The sequence below is a fragment of the Pogona vitticeps genome, chromosome 3, assembly GCF_051106095.1.
Source record: "Pogona vitticeps strain Pit_001003342236 chromosome 3, PviZW2.1, whole genome shotgun sequence".
NCBI classification, from domain to species: domain Eukaryota; kingdom Metazoa; phylum Chordata; class Lepidosauria; order Squamata; family Agamidae; genus Pogona; species Pogona vitticeps.
This window is the reverse complement of record NC_135785.1, coordinates 29,481,677-29,498,172: the sequence shown is the minus strand read 5'-3', so window position 1 is coordinate 29,498,172 and position 16,496 is coordinate 29,481,677.

Genomic DNA, 16,496 nt, shown 5'->3' with positions numbered 1-16,496 from the left:
CCAATTTCCCTTGGAATTGAGTCCTGCAATCCTATATCCACTAGAGTGGGGATAAGGCCTGTTGAATCTAGCAAGATTTACTTTTATTTATTTTAATTTTTTTAAGAGATGCAATTCTAAATACCAGTTTCCCTGTGTAGGATCCTGGCTGAGTACTATTTTCAAGAGGTCACTGATAATGCTCCTTTCTTCTATTCACTTATGTTATAGTCCAACAGAAAAACACAGGAATTTTTATAAACCCTCACATTTTAATCTATCACATATGTGCTTAAGTTTATAAAAATAATTTTACTAGAAGACTGGAATTTGTTCCTACATTCCTTTCAGTTCAGTAATGAAATTTAAACTAGTTTTGATAATGAAGTAGGCCACTACTAATAAACCCACAGCATAAATTACTGCTATACAAAGCGTTGGCAACAGCATCCTTAAAAGTGTCAGCTCAGCTGGACCTAAGCCATCAAGGATATTGGGATTGCACTTTTAGTAATATTTAATAATACACCCAGTGTGGAAGCTCTATAAAATCGTAGAATATTAGACTTTAAAATCATGCTTAAAGGTACTCTAATCCAATCCCTGACTGATACAACCTTCCATGGCAATGATGACAGATGGCCATTCAGGTATGAAAACCTCTGATGAAGAAACCATCACCTGATTTCTGGCAAGCATACCATGTAGCCCACATAACAGTTAAAAGAGCTTTGGCTAATGTGCATATCCACTACAATGTACTATTTGATACCAGTATGTATGAGCCAGACAGAAACCACACTACCATGCATATGGACTATTACTCAAGTTAAAAGCCATTTAAATATTATTTAAACGATGTGGAAAGTTTACATGAACATTTTTCAAACCTTTCATGTTGTGGTTGTCATATTTAAATAAGACCTCAGATACCTAAGACACAAGTATAAAGTTTTTCTTTCCCTGACCCCCCCATACATATCCTTAGAAAAAGCAATGTAATGTTCTCAGTACCATTCCTCTGTACATTGTGTGGAATATGTTTCTATAGAAAAGCGTTTTGGCTCTAAACACCCTCCTAAGGAATGTTTATAAGTTAAACCTCAGTTCCTTGTATCCAGTTTCTGTCACGTAATGCTAGAACAGATGGTCTTCATTATATTACTCAAAGACATATTAAGAAAAAGAGACATCGAGCCCCAAAGAATGTTGATGGTATAATATCACACTTAATCATCTCACACTTAACATCAAAAAAACTAAAGAACTCATAATTGATTTTAGGAGGAAGAGAAATGTACATTTACCACTGTACATAAACGGTGAGGAAGTGGAGAGAGTTGGTAGTTTTAAATTTCTGGGCACTTACATCTCAGAGGACCTCTCATGGACTATAAATGCCAACATGCTAATAAAGAAGGCACAGAAGAGGCTGTATTTCCTGAGAATGCTCGGGAAGTTAAATTTATCACAGCATTTGCTTCTGTCCTACTACCGTAGCACCATTGAGAGTGTCCTAACTTATGGCATTCTGGCATGGTTTGGGAGTAGCTCTGTAGCGGACAAAAAAGCTCTACAGAGAACCATTAAAATTGCCCAGAATATCATCGGGCTCCAGCTACCAACCCTGGATGACATCTTCACATCCCGCTGTCTGAGGAAGTCACACAGCATCCTGAGAGACTCTTCCCATCCTGCTTATAACTTTTTTGAACTGTTACCGTCTGGCAGAAGATATAGAACAATTAAGACTCGGACCACACGTTTTCTAAATAGTTTTTATCCTAGAGCTATAATTGCAATTAATAATGAGCTTAAAGACCACCAGTAGTGAATAATTAGTTGGACTGTGTTACTTGGCCTGAGGTGTAGATGTTTGTATTTTTAGTGGGGGATTTCTAGTGGGTGGGGAGTGTTTGGGGAATGTTTTGTGTGTGCATGTGTCTGGTCTCTGGGTGTCTGTGAATTTCGTTGTATGATATACTGTGTATATACTTACAATGACAATAAATTATATTATTATTATTATTATTATTATTATTATTATTATTATTATTATTATTATTATTATTATTATTATTATTATTATTATTATTATTATTATTATTATTATTATTATTATTATTATTATTATTATCACACTATTCATATACATTTTCTGTCTTTCTGAATGTAGCCAGAACTGCACAATCCTGTCAAAGAAGGAGGTATCATCCTGCCTGGTGTGCGCAGTGTAGCACGAGAAGTTGAGGGGAGGGGAGGAGGACCCAACAGCCTAGTGAGGACTGTGTGCACTCAATGGGTAGGAATGCTTGCAAATTGTGGTGGCAGGAGGTCACAAAATGTCAGTGAAAAAGGAATGGAACGGTGGAATGCCCTCTAGAGGAGGCCGTGGCGAGAGGCTCATTCACTGGTGTTCTGAACAGGTAGACATACATGTTACATACAGCACTGATGTTACCTGTCTGTCATGGGTTTGGAGGGAAAGTTCCATCCTATGGGGAGTGGAAGGCGGGACATCAGGAGGAGGGGCTGTACTGTATATATATGTGGAGCCTGTGTGGAGAAGTTAGGAGAAGCTGGGGAAGAGCTGAGAGAAGAAGCTTGAGTGGGAGTCTGTGTGTCAGACAGGGTACTACTGTGTGTCAGTCAGTACCAACCTGATAGGTTCAGGTGTCTGTATGGTTAGCCAGAACTGATAGGTTCAGGGTCTGTGCTTCAAGTTAAGTGTTCTGTGTGAACCAAACTGTGTGTATGTATGATTGAGACTAAGCCACGTTACTGTATCTTATTCACCTGATCATTTTATTTTCCCTGTGTGTTGTTTAAATAAACCTTATTCCTTTATTTGTTAAAAATCCATCCCTGGTCTGTGTGACTTCTTATAGGGAATGGTTGGTGGCAGCTTAGTGAAACTGTGGCATATCCCAGTAGGTCTGGGTTTGTCACATTGATTGGTGTCCAGCGTGTGGGATACGGCTGGTCCAGTTGTCCAGTGGTACAGCAAAGCCTTGGCAAGTGTGCCCAGAGCAAGGGGGGTCTAGTCAGGGACAATCTGAGAGCACGTAGGTAATCTTCTAGGTGTACCTCACGGGGAGGTGCGCTAGTAGAAGAACGTGTAACCTCAGATTGGGGACTAGATTAGGGAGCTCTGAGGCAGCCTGTTTCGGCGGGAAAAAGGCTGAGGCAAAACTGTAAAGTAGCAGTGATCTAGCCTGCCTGCTGAGAGGCCTAGCAGAGGGGGGCAGACTCTGGCTCGCAACTGTTGCAAGTTAGTGCTGAAGAACAGCAGTAATCTATAGAAAGCTGGTTCTGAGGCAAAAGAAAAAAAAAGTGGTCGCTTTATTTTGAGGCTTGACTTTTGAAAGCAGCCTGTTCTGGGGGGGGATTATGCCCTTGACTCGAAGCCAAATGGCAGAAATGGGTGAAGTGAAAGACCCCCAGGTGGACTAAGGTTCTGAGGATGAATTTGGCTCAGTGCAGGATGAGAGCACGGGAGAACAGAACCCAGAACTCAGAAAAATGCTCCTAGCCCAACAGCATGAACTGAGGGTGAGGGAAAGGGAGGCCAGAGAAAGAGCTGAAATCAGGCAGGCAGAGGCAGATGCCAAGGAAAGGGGAATGGCCATGAGGATAGAAGAGATGGAACTGAAACACCGAATTAGAATGGCACAATTAGAATTAACATTCCTAAATAAGAGAAATAACAATTTATCAGTGGAAGAAATGTCAAAGAAAGAAAAGTATGAGGCTCAGGCCAGACAAAGTGAGCAAGATCTTGAAAAATATAATCAGCAAAAAGACATTAAATTAAAAGAAATCAGAGATGAGACTGAAGAAAAAGTAAAAGAGATAAAAGCTAGGGCTGAGGAAGAAATTTTACAGATCAGGGCTGAGTTTGAGGCTAAGCAAAAGGAGCTAGAAAAGAAAGCAAAAGAAGGCACACAGGTTAAGGCACAACGTCAACACCTGAATTATTCTGAAGAAAACATGAGGGAAACATGGGACCCTAAGTACTCCAAAGGGTTAGTTCAGGGCCCGCCAAAAATGGGCGGCCATTCTGTTGATAAAACTTCTGGGCAGAGCCAGTCCAGGAACCAGATTTTGGAGGGAAAACCAAAAACAGAGGAGAAAGACTCCAAGTACAGCAGAAAATGTTATTTCTGTCAAGGAAAGGGCCATCTAATCTCAGGGTGTGAGAAATGGAAGCAGATCAAGGGAAATTTGCCTCATGATCTGAGTGGAACCAAGCCAAAAGCTGTGTTCTGTGTCCAGAAAGAGCAAAGCTCCTTGTCACTGAGGGAGCCTGTTGCCATGGCTACTCAATCTGGAACAGTTACATCTGCTGATCAGGCTGAGGAAAATGGTCCTCTTGTGGAGGTCAAGCGCTGCTTGCTCGTGAGAACAGATTCTCAGTTGTTTGAAACAGCAGGGGTGGACGTAGGAATACTTGACCATCAGTATCGGGGGCTGAGGGACACTTGTTCCCAGGTGACCCTGTGCCATCCAGATATTATTCCTAGGGAATATATAATCCCAAATGAGAGCATGAAGGTGGCAGGGATTGAGGGGCAGGTGATCTCACTGCCAGTAGCGGAGGTACCTGTGAACTTTCAAGGCTGGAGGGGAGTTTGGCGGCTAGCGATTTCATCGACTCTGCCAGCAGCCGTGCTCGTGGGAAATGACCTGGCTGAACATGTGAAACGGGTGCTAGTGATTACACGTTCACAAGCCACCACGGGGACAGTTCAGGGGGGTAATGATGAGCCAGAGACGGAAGCAGAGGGGAGTTCAGAAGCTGTGGTGGAAACCTTAACCACAGACAGCCGATTTGGCCAAGAGCAAAAGGCAGACGCCACTCTCCAAAAGTGTTTTGAACAGGTGACAGACGCCCAGCTAACACCTGAAACCCCAGTGAGATTTCTAGAGAAAAAGGGAATTTTATATAGGGAGTCCCTGAGGAATATCTCAAAAGGGGGAGATGGGATCCGAAGTCAGCTAGTGGTACCTGGAAAGTATCGCCCCATGATCTTACAAAGGGGGCACTCTGACATGTTTGCTGCGCATTTAGGGGTGAACAAAACACAGCAGAGAATCACACAGAATTTTTACTGGCCTGACATAGGGAAGCAGATCAGGGAGTTCTGTAAACAATGTGATGTGTGTCAAAGGCAGGGGAATAGCCGCGACAGGACCAAAGCAAAGTTGTGCCCTTTGCCTTTGATTGACACTCCGTTCAAATGCATAGGGGTGGATATTGTGGGACCTTTGCCCAAGGCCACAAAGAGGGGGAACAGGTTCATTCTCACCATTGTGGACCATGCCACGAGGTACCCTGAAGCCATTCCCTTGACTAACATTGAAACTAACACAGTGGCAGATGCCTTGGTGGGGTATATGTCCAGGATGGGATTTGCCTCAGAAATAATCACAGATTTGGGCGCATCGTTCACATCGAAGCTCATGAAACGGTTATGGCAAATCTGTGGAATTAAACACAAGGAAACCACTGCCTATCACCCTGAAAGTAATGGGTTAACTGAGAAGTTCAATGGGACTCTAATGCGCATGATTAGGGCTTACTTGGCAGAGAATCCAAACAATTGGGACCAGAAGCTGCAATCCCTTTTGTTTGCTTATCGATCAGTGCCACAAGCCAGTACCGGGTTCAGTCCGTTTGAACTTTTATTTGGGAGAAGGGTGAAAGGGCCCCTTGATTTGATCAAACAAAATTGGGAGCAGATCACCCAGGATGACCCACAAGACGTTGTGACATATATAGACTCTTTAAGGAAGGACCTAAAGAGAAACCTAGAGCTAGCAGCAGAGACCCTGCAAGCTCAAAAGGTCAGAAAGAAAGCTTGGGATGACCAGGAAGGCAGGGAGAGGCACTTTAACCCAGGAGAGGAAGTGCTTTGGCCTAGGCCCTGCAAAGAGAACAAACTGCAGCTGGGTAGCCCAGAAATAAAATACTTGGGTCACATAGTAGGGGGAGGAGTGATAAAACCCCTCGAGGCCAAGATAGAAGCAGTTCGTGATTGGCCCAGACCCAACACCAAGAAAAAAGTCAAATCATTTCTTGGGTTGGTGGGCTACTACAGAAAGTTCATCCCGAGGTTTAGCGAGATTGCGGCTCCGCTGACCGATCTGACGAGGAAGAAGGCTGATGACCGCATCCCGTGGACCAGCGACTGTGAGGAGGCGTTCCGGAGGTTGAAGGAGGCGCTCATCAATTATCCAGTGCTGCGTGCTCCAGACTTCGACCGGGAGTTCATCATCTACACCGATGCGTCTAACAGCGGGGTAGGAGCAGTTCTTTGCCAGGAGGATGAGAATGGTGACCAGCATCCAGTGTCCTACCTGAGTAGGAAACTCCAGAAAGGTGAGAGACATTTGGCAACCGTGGAGAAGGAGTGCCTGGCCATAGTCTACGCGATCCAGAAGGCCAAGCCTTACATCTGGGGAAGACATTTTACTTTGTGCACTGACCATTCACCACTGCAATGGTTAAAGACAATGAAAACCCACAATAGCAAACTTATGAGGTGGGCTTTAAACCTGCAAGACTATGACTTTGAAGTGAAGGTGGTCAGAGGGTCAGTGAACTGTGTTGCTGACGCCTTGTCAAGAAGACCTGAAGAATGAGGACGGTGAAAGAAACATGGACTATGTATATATTTTGATGACAAAAAGTCAAATGTGTCTGTGTATTAAACATGATTGGTTTGTATGAATAAAGGTAACTTGATGTATTGTAAATGGTAAGTGTTTAACTTAGAGTGTAAGTATAAGTAAGTATGGTATTGTATGTTATTATATGACTGTTTTTGTTTGTTTTGGGTCCAGGTTGTTTTTTGGTGAAAAGCACCTTAGCTTTCCCCCTACAAAACAACTTATAAAGAGGGGAGGTGTTACATACAGCACTGATGTTACCTGTCTGTCATGGGTTTGGAGGGAAAGTTCCATCCTATGGGGAGTGGAAGGCGGGACATCAGGAGGAGGGGCTGTACTGTATATATATATGTGGAGCCTGTGTGGAGAAGTTAGGAGAAGCTGGGGAAGAGCTGAGAGAAGAAGCTTGAGTGGGAGTCTGTGTGTCAGACAGGGTACTACTGTGTGTCAGTCAGTACCAACCTGATAGGTTCAGGTGTCTGTATGGTTAGCCAGAACTGATAGGTTCAGGGTCTGTGCTTCAAGTTAAGTGTTCTGTGTGAACCAAACTGTGTGTATGTATGATTGAGACTAAGCCACGTTACTGTATCTTATTCACCTGATCATTTTATTTTCCCTGTGTGTTGTTTAATAAACCTTGTTCTTTTATTTGTTAAAAATCCATCCCTGGTCTGTGTGACTTCTTATAGGGAATGGTTGGTGGCAGCTTAGTGAAACTGTGGCATATCCCAGTAGGTCTGGGTTTGTCACAATACATTGGAGCTTGTTTCAATTCTTGGTGACATTTGAAAACAACGCTGTGTATGGAGAGGGTGTGGAATTTGAACTGCTAAAAATGAGACATTCTGAGATGCTTAAGGGATGCAGAAATGAACAGGACAGGCTTGAGGGTATCTGACTATAGATTATTTTTGAAGAAAGATTTTTTTTATCTTCCACTGACATTTCTCAAAACTTCTGTCAGAAAACAGCTTTGTGAAGTGGGAGGGGAACAGCAAGGACAGCTCATTACTAGTTCATGCAATCAAAGCTCCGTTTGTGGCTAAGACTGTTGTAATGTTTTATACTTCTTGCACTTATGCAAGTGAAAGTTAATCATATTCTTTGTGAGACAGAACAGATAGAGGCATGTAAGGGAAGCACACAGTTTCCTACTTGTTTGATGAGATGGTTTCTAGCACTCAGGCAAGTGAGATGCTCAATTTACAAAGAAGGCAATAGGGCTCCCCCTCTCCTTTAGCTACACTTTTGAGAAGATTTCAGGGGGCACTGATTAAATAAAAGTGGGAGGGCCAGGGTGCATGGTTTGTGGGTTTCTGTAGGTATCCTCTATTATTGATTGACTGATTGATTGACTGATTGATTGACTGATTGATTGATTGATTGATTGATTGATTGATTGATTGATTGATTGATTGATTGATTGATTGATTTGATATGATTTCTAGACCATCCACCTGGCTATCAAGGCCACTCTGGGCAGTCCACGATAGAAAATGGGATAATAATCAACAACAATAAATTAAAATAAAATAATTTCAAAAAATATGGAAGAATAGACATACACCAAGCATTATAAATCACTTAAAACCATTATGAACTTAAAAATATATACATAGGCTTCCTTCAGTCTCGAGAGCCTATGGTAACATGCTCTGTATGGAGGACTTTGAACAGCGTCTAGTGTCTTGACGCTGTATGCGAAACTGGAGTGTCCTCTCCAGGGCACGAAGCCTGGGTAAAATAATGTGGAGGATAGGCTGTTACCCAAGCAGCAAATCCCCCCTCTCCACGTCGCTGAAATAGTCCAGTAGAAAGGCAAGAGCCAATACAACTGGTTCCAGCGACGTCGCAGGAGTTGCCAGAATGACACAAACTGCCTCCGGGACTCCGGCTCCGGATTTTGCCTCTTTGTTCTGTTGGTGATTTATTCTCAAAGGCCTAGGTAAATAACCAGGTTTTCAACAATCTCTTAAAAATAGCCAGTGACTGGGCCAGATGACTCTCAGGTGGGAGTTGATTCCACAAACATGGTGCAGCCACCAAGAAGGCCCAATTTCTGGTCTTTTCCTTCTAGGCCTCTCTCAGGGTCAGTGTCCTCAACTAACCCACATGAGATGAATAAGTACAGTGGGAAGAACTCATTGGAAAAAGGCCTTTTGCCGGGTATCTCTACTTATCTCTACTTATCGAGGCAAAATCCGGAGCTGGAGTCCTGAAGGCAGCATGTGTCATTCTGCCAACTCCTGCGACATTGCTGGAACCAGTTGTATTGGCTCTTGCCTTTCCATTGGACTATTTCAGCAATGTGGAGAGGGGGGATCTGCTGCTTGGGTAACAGCCTATCCTCCATATTACCTTACCCGGGCTTCATGCTCTGGAGAGGACACTCCTCGATTCAGAGCATGTTACCATAGTCTCTCGAGACTGAAGGATGCCTATACAGTCTACTTATCTTCACGAACACAGGCCAAATTTAAAAAAATACTGTATGGCCCCTGTCAGCACCTAGCCTTACCAGAGTACTGTTTGTTCTAAAGTTATGGCCTCAACTGCAAATTTCAAAAATTCTTATTGTCATATTACTTTCTCATAGTTGCAACTCTGTCCAAATTTTTGTTAACTTGGAAAGAAGTGGTTTTTAAAGAGTGTTAGTTTGTTTCAGTGTGTATACCAAAAGGGGTTGTGGCATCTTTAAGACTAATCCATTCATTTTTATGTGTGATTACAATCCACTCTTTCTAACACATGGGGAACAATACTCAGACCAGAGGCTTCCATACATGGTTGTGCGGATGGAGACCATGTGAAATAGGTCACAGAAGATGCAGGTCCATTATTAACGCTGGCAAAGAGCTTTTAAGTATCAGTCACATAAACATCCCAGCAATAGCTAGAGTAATTATCTAATGCAAAATGTCTGTAGGCAAATGGTTAGGCTTTAGTATTTTATGTTATTGAGATTCCTCGTTTAAATTTAACCTATCTATGTGCAGTGGAACTATTTATGAAAGCATGCACACAACTTTCAGTTTCCAAAAGCATCAGGAGGAAACTGAGATCTTATTATTTGTAAAAAAATAAACATAAATAAATGTGATTGGCTTAAAATGCACACAATTGAATAAGTACAAGAAGTACAATATTTTTTTTCAATCATGAAAACACATTTAAAAATAATTAAGAAATATACTTTAAAATGCGTAATTAGAAATCATGTGTTCCAAAATATAAATGAAGTCGTTACAGGAAGAAACAAATCTGAACAATTGCAATGAATAGAAAATTCTGAAAAATGCAAAGGAAACAAAAAGATTGAACAGATTGAACAAATGTGCACATCCTTAACATGTCATTTACTGCCTTCCTATGAGAGATTCCGTCTGGCAGCAAATTATTTTGTTGTCTTGACAACTCTAGAATGCAGCCTAAATTTAATTAAAAAAAAAAAACACCCTCTGGGTTATGAATGTGGGATATCATGGGTCTGTATCCATGATTCAAAACTCCAGGAAATGGTCCAATATTACTACACAATATTGTGCTGATGCTGCCAGCAAGAAAAAGGATCCTAAACTTTACATAGCAAAGAGCAGGCAAAGTGTTGAAAACACCAATGTCAGCAGTCAAAATGGTCTACAGCAGTAGTCCCCAACCTTTTCCAAAATGGAGACTGGTTGGGGGGGGTCTGTGCATGGGGGCGGGGCACCCCCGTGCTAACAGGTGGGCAGAGCATGCTCACAGGTGAGCAGAGCATGCTTACATGCATACACAGATGGACGTGGTGCTCTCGTGGACAGGACACACTCATGCACATGCATGGGTGGCCAGGGCACCTGTGCGTGTGGGCATGTGTACGTGGGGGCAGTGTTTGTGGGGAGATCTGTCTTTGCAGCCAGGTCTTGCCAAGGCCACGGCCCAGTACTGGGCCACGTACTGGCGGTTGGGACCCCTGGTCTACAGGTTACCCTCTTGTGCTCACAACCATTGATGCCACATAAAGGAAAAATCTCAGAAGCTGACTCCTTTTCTCATCAGTTGCCCACTCCTCACCCAAACACAAAGCAATTGTCAAAACTGTTTTTAGACATGTGTGAATATTAGTGAGTGCAAGAAGTTATGCCCCAAGCTTTGTGAAGCTTGGCATCCTTAAAAAGTTCTGCTTTTTAAAAATCACAACATGAAAATTCTTTGCCCAAACATCCTCATATTTGAACAGAGAAAGTCTCCTACACCTGAGCCAAATTTGGTGCTGCTCCAAAGTCCAGTTTCAACATTATAATTTTTGTTTGGGCTCCCCAAATTTATCAAATTGCCTTGTAGAATGATTTGCTCTGTTGCATAATAGTATTGCTGAACTTGTGTGCATCTATAATACCATGCAGCTATAATTTTACCTCGCTCTATAATTTTAAAAAACAGCTCACCACATACATTCATTGAGCTGGAAGAGAACAAACGAGTTTGAGCCTACATGCATTTCCTTCTTTGTGTATAATATGAAAATTGTAACTTTGAACAACACAATTCCATTCTACGCTACATTTAAAGCACCATGCAATGTTTCCAAGTAAATGTCTTGTACTTTGTATTTTTAAACACTAGAGAACAAGTCCTCTGACATATGTACACACTCTACATAATAAATGTATTATAGATATTTATAAATCCCTAGACACCCTATTGCTCTTGACAAACTAAACTTCCTTTGAATCAGCTAGTCTTTCATTCATTCAAAGGATCATATGTGAGCAAATGCGTTCCCACATCACAGCTAATCTTAGCTCTCAGGAGGAAAAGCCATCGTATTAGATACAAAGAAAACAAATTCCTGAAGTCTAATTTTAAAAATGTTATTGGGACAGATCTGGAGTAGATCAAGTTGTCCCCTTCCTGTTCCTCTAATTTGGGAGTATAGTTATAACTTTTTATGGACCAGCAGTAGACACACTGGTGCTCTCTAGATACTTGACAATTATAATGTCTTACCATTGACCAAGCAGTTTGTATCAAGAGGTCTGTAGTCTAAAATATCTGGAGGGCACCATCTTCCCTAGTGTTAAACTAAGATTGGGGCAGATGGTTTGAGTTTGTCTAATCCTGGCTTAGACCTGGACTCAGAGATTCAAAAGTTCTCAGTCCATATCTCCAGGAGTCTTAAGACACTAGAATATCTTCTTCCAAGCATACAGTATGTGAGCACTCAAGAAAAGAAGTCACATATTCTTCACTTCTGCTGCCCCCCCATCAAGTGATGAGTCACTTATGGGATAAGTTATTTTTTTCAGACTACAACTCCCAGAAAATCCTAACATGCCCAGTGCCCATTCTGGTTGGATATCCCGAATGTTGTAGCTTGGATTTGCTTTTGAACACCTATGATGAAACTATGACTTTGGTCATTTTTCCTGCCGGAGCAACAATAGAGAAGAGTTATCAGGAAACTTGGATGCTGAAAAAAAAAATAGGCAAGCATCAAAATCAAACTGTGACTTATATGTATACACAGAGAGATTGCTGTTTCGGCCCCCTAGAAACCCCTATGTGACCTTAGAAAGAAAAATTAAACAGCTTGATGTACCATATTTTGGAATCATTGTTATGCAAGCATAACTTCATTGTATTCGCCAGGGCTTTCACGGCCGGGATCTAATGGTTGTCGTTGTTTTTTTGGGCTCTTTGGCCATGTTCTGAAGGTTGTTCTTCCTAACGTTTCACCAGTCTCTGTGGCCGGCATCTTCAGAGGACAGCACTCTGAAGATGCCGGCCATAGAGACCGGCGAAACGTTAGGAAGAACAACCTTCAGAACATGGCCAAAGAGCCCAAAAAACCAACATCAACCATAACTTCATTATTGCTATATGCTGTCAAGTTGCCTCCAACCTATGGTGATCCTATGAATGAGAGATCTCCAAAATGTCCTGTCCTTAACAACCCTTCTCGGGTCTCATAATCACGAATCTGTGCCTTTCTTTAAGGCCACAATCCATATCCTATTGGGTCTTCCTCTTTTCCTGCTACCCTCAACTTTTCCAAGCATTATTGCGGGGGGGGGGGCTTTTTCCAGTGAATCTTGCCTTCTCATGATGTGCCCTAAATATGACAACCTCAATTTCATAATTTCTGCCTTCAAACAAAGTTCTGGTAACCATCTTTCTAGAGCACTCATTTACATATAGATTTATATCACGCTATGCCATTGGGAAGTCTCCCAGAGTTGCTTATAAATCTTCAGAAAAGAGTCACAGGTTTTGAAAATGCACAACACTAAAGAGAATAGGCATTGTGTGAAGAAATGAAAACAAAACAAAACAAAAACTTATTCACTGGAGTCTTTTAACAGCCATTTGCAATACAGCTGAAAGGATACAATGACTCTAATATACCTGGATATTCTTTATCATCAAATCATCATCCATCTTGGTTTTTAAAACTATGCAGAGTATTTAAAATGTGGCAACTCTGGAAATCATGAAATTTCTCAGCTTTAGGTATATGAACAAGAGTTCAGTGAGTCATGTTTGTCAAGATGTCCAAGAGGATGTTGGGAACATTGAATTCTAATCCGTGGAGCGGATGCTCATTCTCGACTTGTTTATATTTCACAGGGTTCACTACTCTGTGGAGAGCACTCCAGTTTATATTGCGCCCTTTGTTTTTTCACCCCATAGAAAAGAGGTTAATGAGGAGCCAGGCACTCATGTCTTCATGGGTTTCGATATATTTTTTTGATAGTATTGCTGTTGTTCATAATGATGCTTTACAAAATAATGTGAAATTAAAAAAAAAAAAAAAAAACAAGGCAAGACAGATCACTGCCCTGAGGAACGGAACAAGTCAAACAACTGTGATAACGCTTTCAGGGGCAAAATGTATTTACTTTAAGCAAGAGGACAGCAAAAGTTCAGTCATGCTTGGCAGTGACTCATGAAAAGCAGGAGAAATGTACATGATGCTTCCTGGTCGTGCAACAGAGTTTCTGGCATAAGATGTTTTTTAAAACCACAAAACCATAATTGGGGGCATGTCAGCTTTTCTGAATTTGGAAGTGGGTTCAGGGGAGGGAAAAAAAGGAGCTGTTTTCTAGTCTTAGGAGACATGGTTGATCTTGCTAAATATACAGAACTACAATAGGAACTACAACTGTGCAGTCATGGATATTATGAGATGAAAGCTCCATCTGATATGATCGGAGGAGTTTTAATTAAGAGTGACAAACGTCTCTCAAATTAAACAAAACACATAGATTTGCTACACCTGTTCAGAGAGGAGAGAGCCCAGTAAGATATACAATAATGGACCTAATGCAGCAGAATTCATCATGACAAAATCTCAATGAAATTAGTGGCATCTTAGTAATTTATTTATTTATTTTATTAGATTTCTACAACACCTATCTAGACCAAAGGTCTACTCAAAGGTTATGACCAGAGTTTAGAAAAAGTTACTTTTGGGGATGACAGTTACCACAATCATCAGTTCCACTGAATCCACCATCCTGCTTGTTCACCCAGTTAGCCTCCCCCTCATGAGAAACTGATCCTTATTATTACAGGACCTTCATGAACAACATGGGATACAATGAGGATGGCTGTAGTAGGCAAGAAAGAAATACGTCTCAGCTTGTGCAAGATGAAACTATTTGTGCTAATGCAAAGCTGACACCAAAGAGAGCTTTTCCTCTCAGATAGGAAGTATTGAAAATCTGTTCTTTTTTTTTTAAGCACCTTCTAATCTTGCAGAACCAAATGCAATTTGGAAGCAGAAGACCATATTTGTTGAAATGTACAACACAATGTTATCTGCAAACACAAGTTTAGAAGTTAAAAAAAAAAACAGCCCAAATGAGCCGAGAAGAATTTATCCACCATTACTTGAAGCCCATATGGACAAATGCAGCTTACTAGCCATCAAAAGCAAGCTACTAGAAGCTTAATAAACCACACTTCATGATTTCTTCCTAGAATTGTAAATCCAAAGACAGTGGGCACAAGACGTCTGTGGCTGATGGGAAGTAGCGATGATCCAGAGACTGCGGCTGCCAGGCTGGTGGTGGGTGTGAGCAAGTTTAATCACATCTCCCCAGTCCTGGCTCACCTGCCCTGGTTATGAGTTGTGTCCAGGGTGAGGTTCAAGGTTCTGATGTTCACTTATAAAGCCCTCCATTGTTTGGGCCCCATCACTTGTTGGAGCACCTATTCCAAAGGTCATCTACCTCTATCATCAAATCCTCTCAGGCGGTCCTCTTCTGGGTGGCCACTCCGGCCAGAAAATCATCTACGAGAAGTTGGGCCTTCTCGGCAGTGACACTAACCCACTTAGAATCCCACTCCTGCTTGGGCTGCCCCTGGCTTCCTCCTTCCCTCCCTCCAAATTTTTAGGAGGCTGCTGAAGGCACTACTTTTCAAAGAGGCCTTTCAAATGCAAACCTAATCAAAGCAGCCAGGCCTATAACATCTGAATGGGCTAGGCCAATAATTATTGGTTTTACTGTTTTTAAATTTGTAATGCCGCCCATAGTAGATCTTTGGTCTAGATGGGTGGGGTATAAATCTAATAAAATAAAATAAAATAAAATGACTTTTGTGCTCTGCCTTTTATATGGAAATATTGCATCTTCTTGCTTGTATGATTTAGATCTGATTTTATGCACTGTTTCATTTTATTTTATGGTGTTACTGTTGTTTTTTTATGGTTTGTGTCATTTCACTTTGTTTTACACTACCCAGAATAGTATGCCGCGCTAATGGGAAGGTATATGAGTTTAATAAATAAATTTGGAAGGGCATTTCAAAACTTAACATTACACCGCTGAACACTTATCTCAAAAAGGACACATTGAAATAAATGAGAGTTGTGACGTAGCTCTGCTTACTCACTCCCTGAACCTATAACTTTGCTGTCTAGAAATGATGTCTGTACTAATTAGTTTAAATATTGAAATATCTAAAATACTGAAATATTTTCAGTTTAAATACTGAAATACTAAAGGAATTTTCCTCCAACATAGCTGTGAAGTAAAACAGGACTCCACCTTGCCTCCCACTTCGTCCATAAAAAGTAAACCAATATGGCTGTCCTGTTGTGTCCAGTGAGGCCCATGAGCAGCAATTTCATCTTCCTCTTATAAGCATTATTTTACAAGAAACTCTTGCATTCTTTGTTTGAATTAAATATTTATGTCACATCATTACCATATATTGGGTAATTAAATCATTTTCTCTGACAGGTAGTGAGGTGCTCTTGGCATTTCTCCATGGATGCCTCACAGTATGAATTGTTCTCCAGCCTTCCAATGAAAGCAATAAGACCCAGCCAACAGTGTCAGGCTTGGATGCAACTAACCAGTAAATTTCAGATATATGGAAAATCTGACAGTGTGCTACATTTGCTCCTTTAAAGTCCCAGAAAAATTGCAAATGCACTTTTTTTTGTATGCTGCAAACAGATATTAAATACATTGCAGGTTCTCATAGCTCCATTTTAGTCTCTTGCATTACAGCACAACAGACCGCAAATGGTAAGGAGAGCTTTGGCATAATGGTCGAGTAGTTAGTGGTCTTGGGGCCAAACTACTCTCAAAATTAAAACAGCAACAACAACCAGACTACAAACCCAACTCTGGGATTTTCTTTCTCTTTTTTTCTTTAATTATATTTAGTATAGTCTTAAGTCAGCCAGTCTAGCTTTCTCTAAACAGGAGCTACATCCTCTTTGACATACTTTAGTTGTCTAATATCAGCAGAAAGGCAAACAAAAATCGTTATATTGATGTGGAAGGTAGCAACTTGGTATCTATTCCACTACCTCCTAGTCATCTTTAAAGGGAGGGGGAGCTCCAATA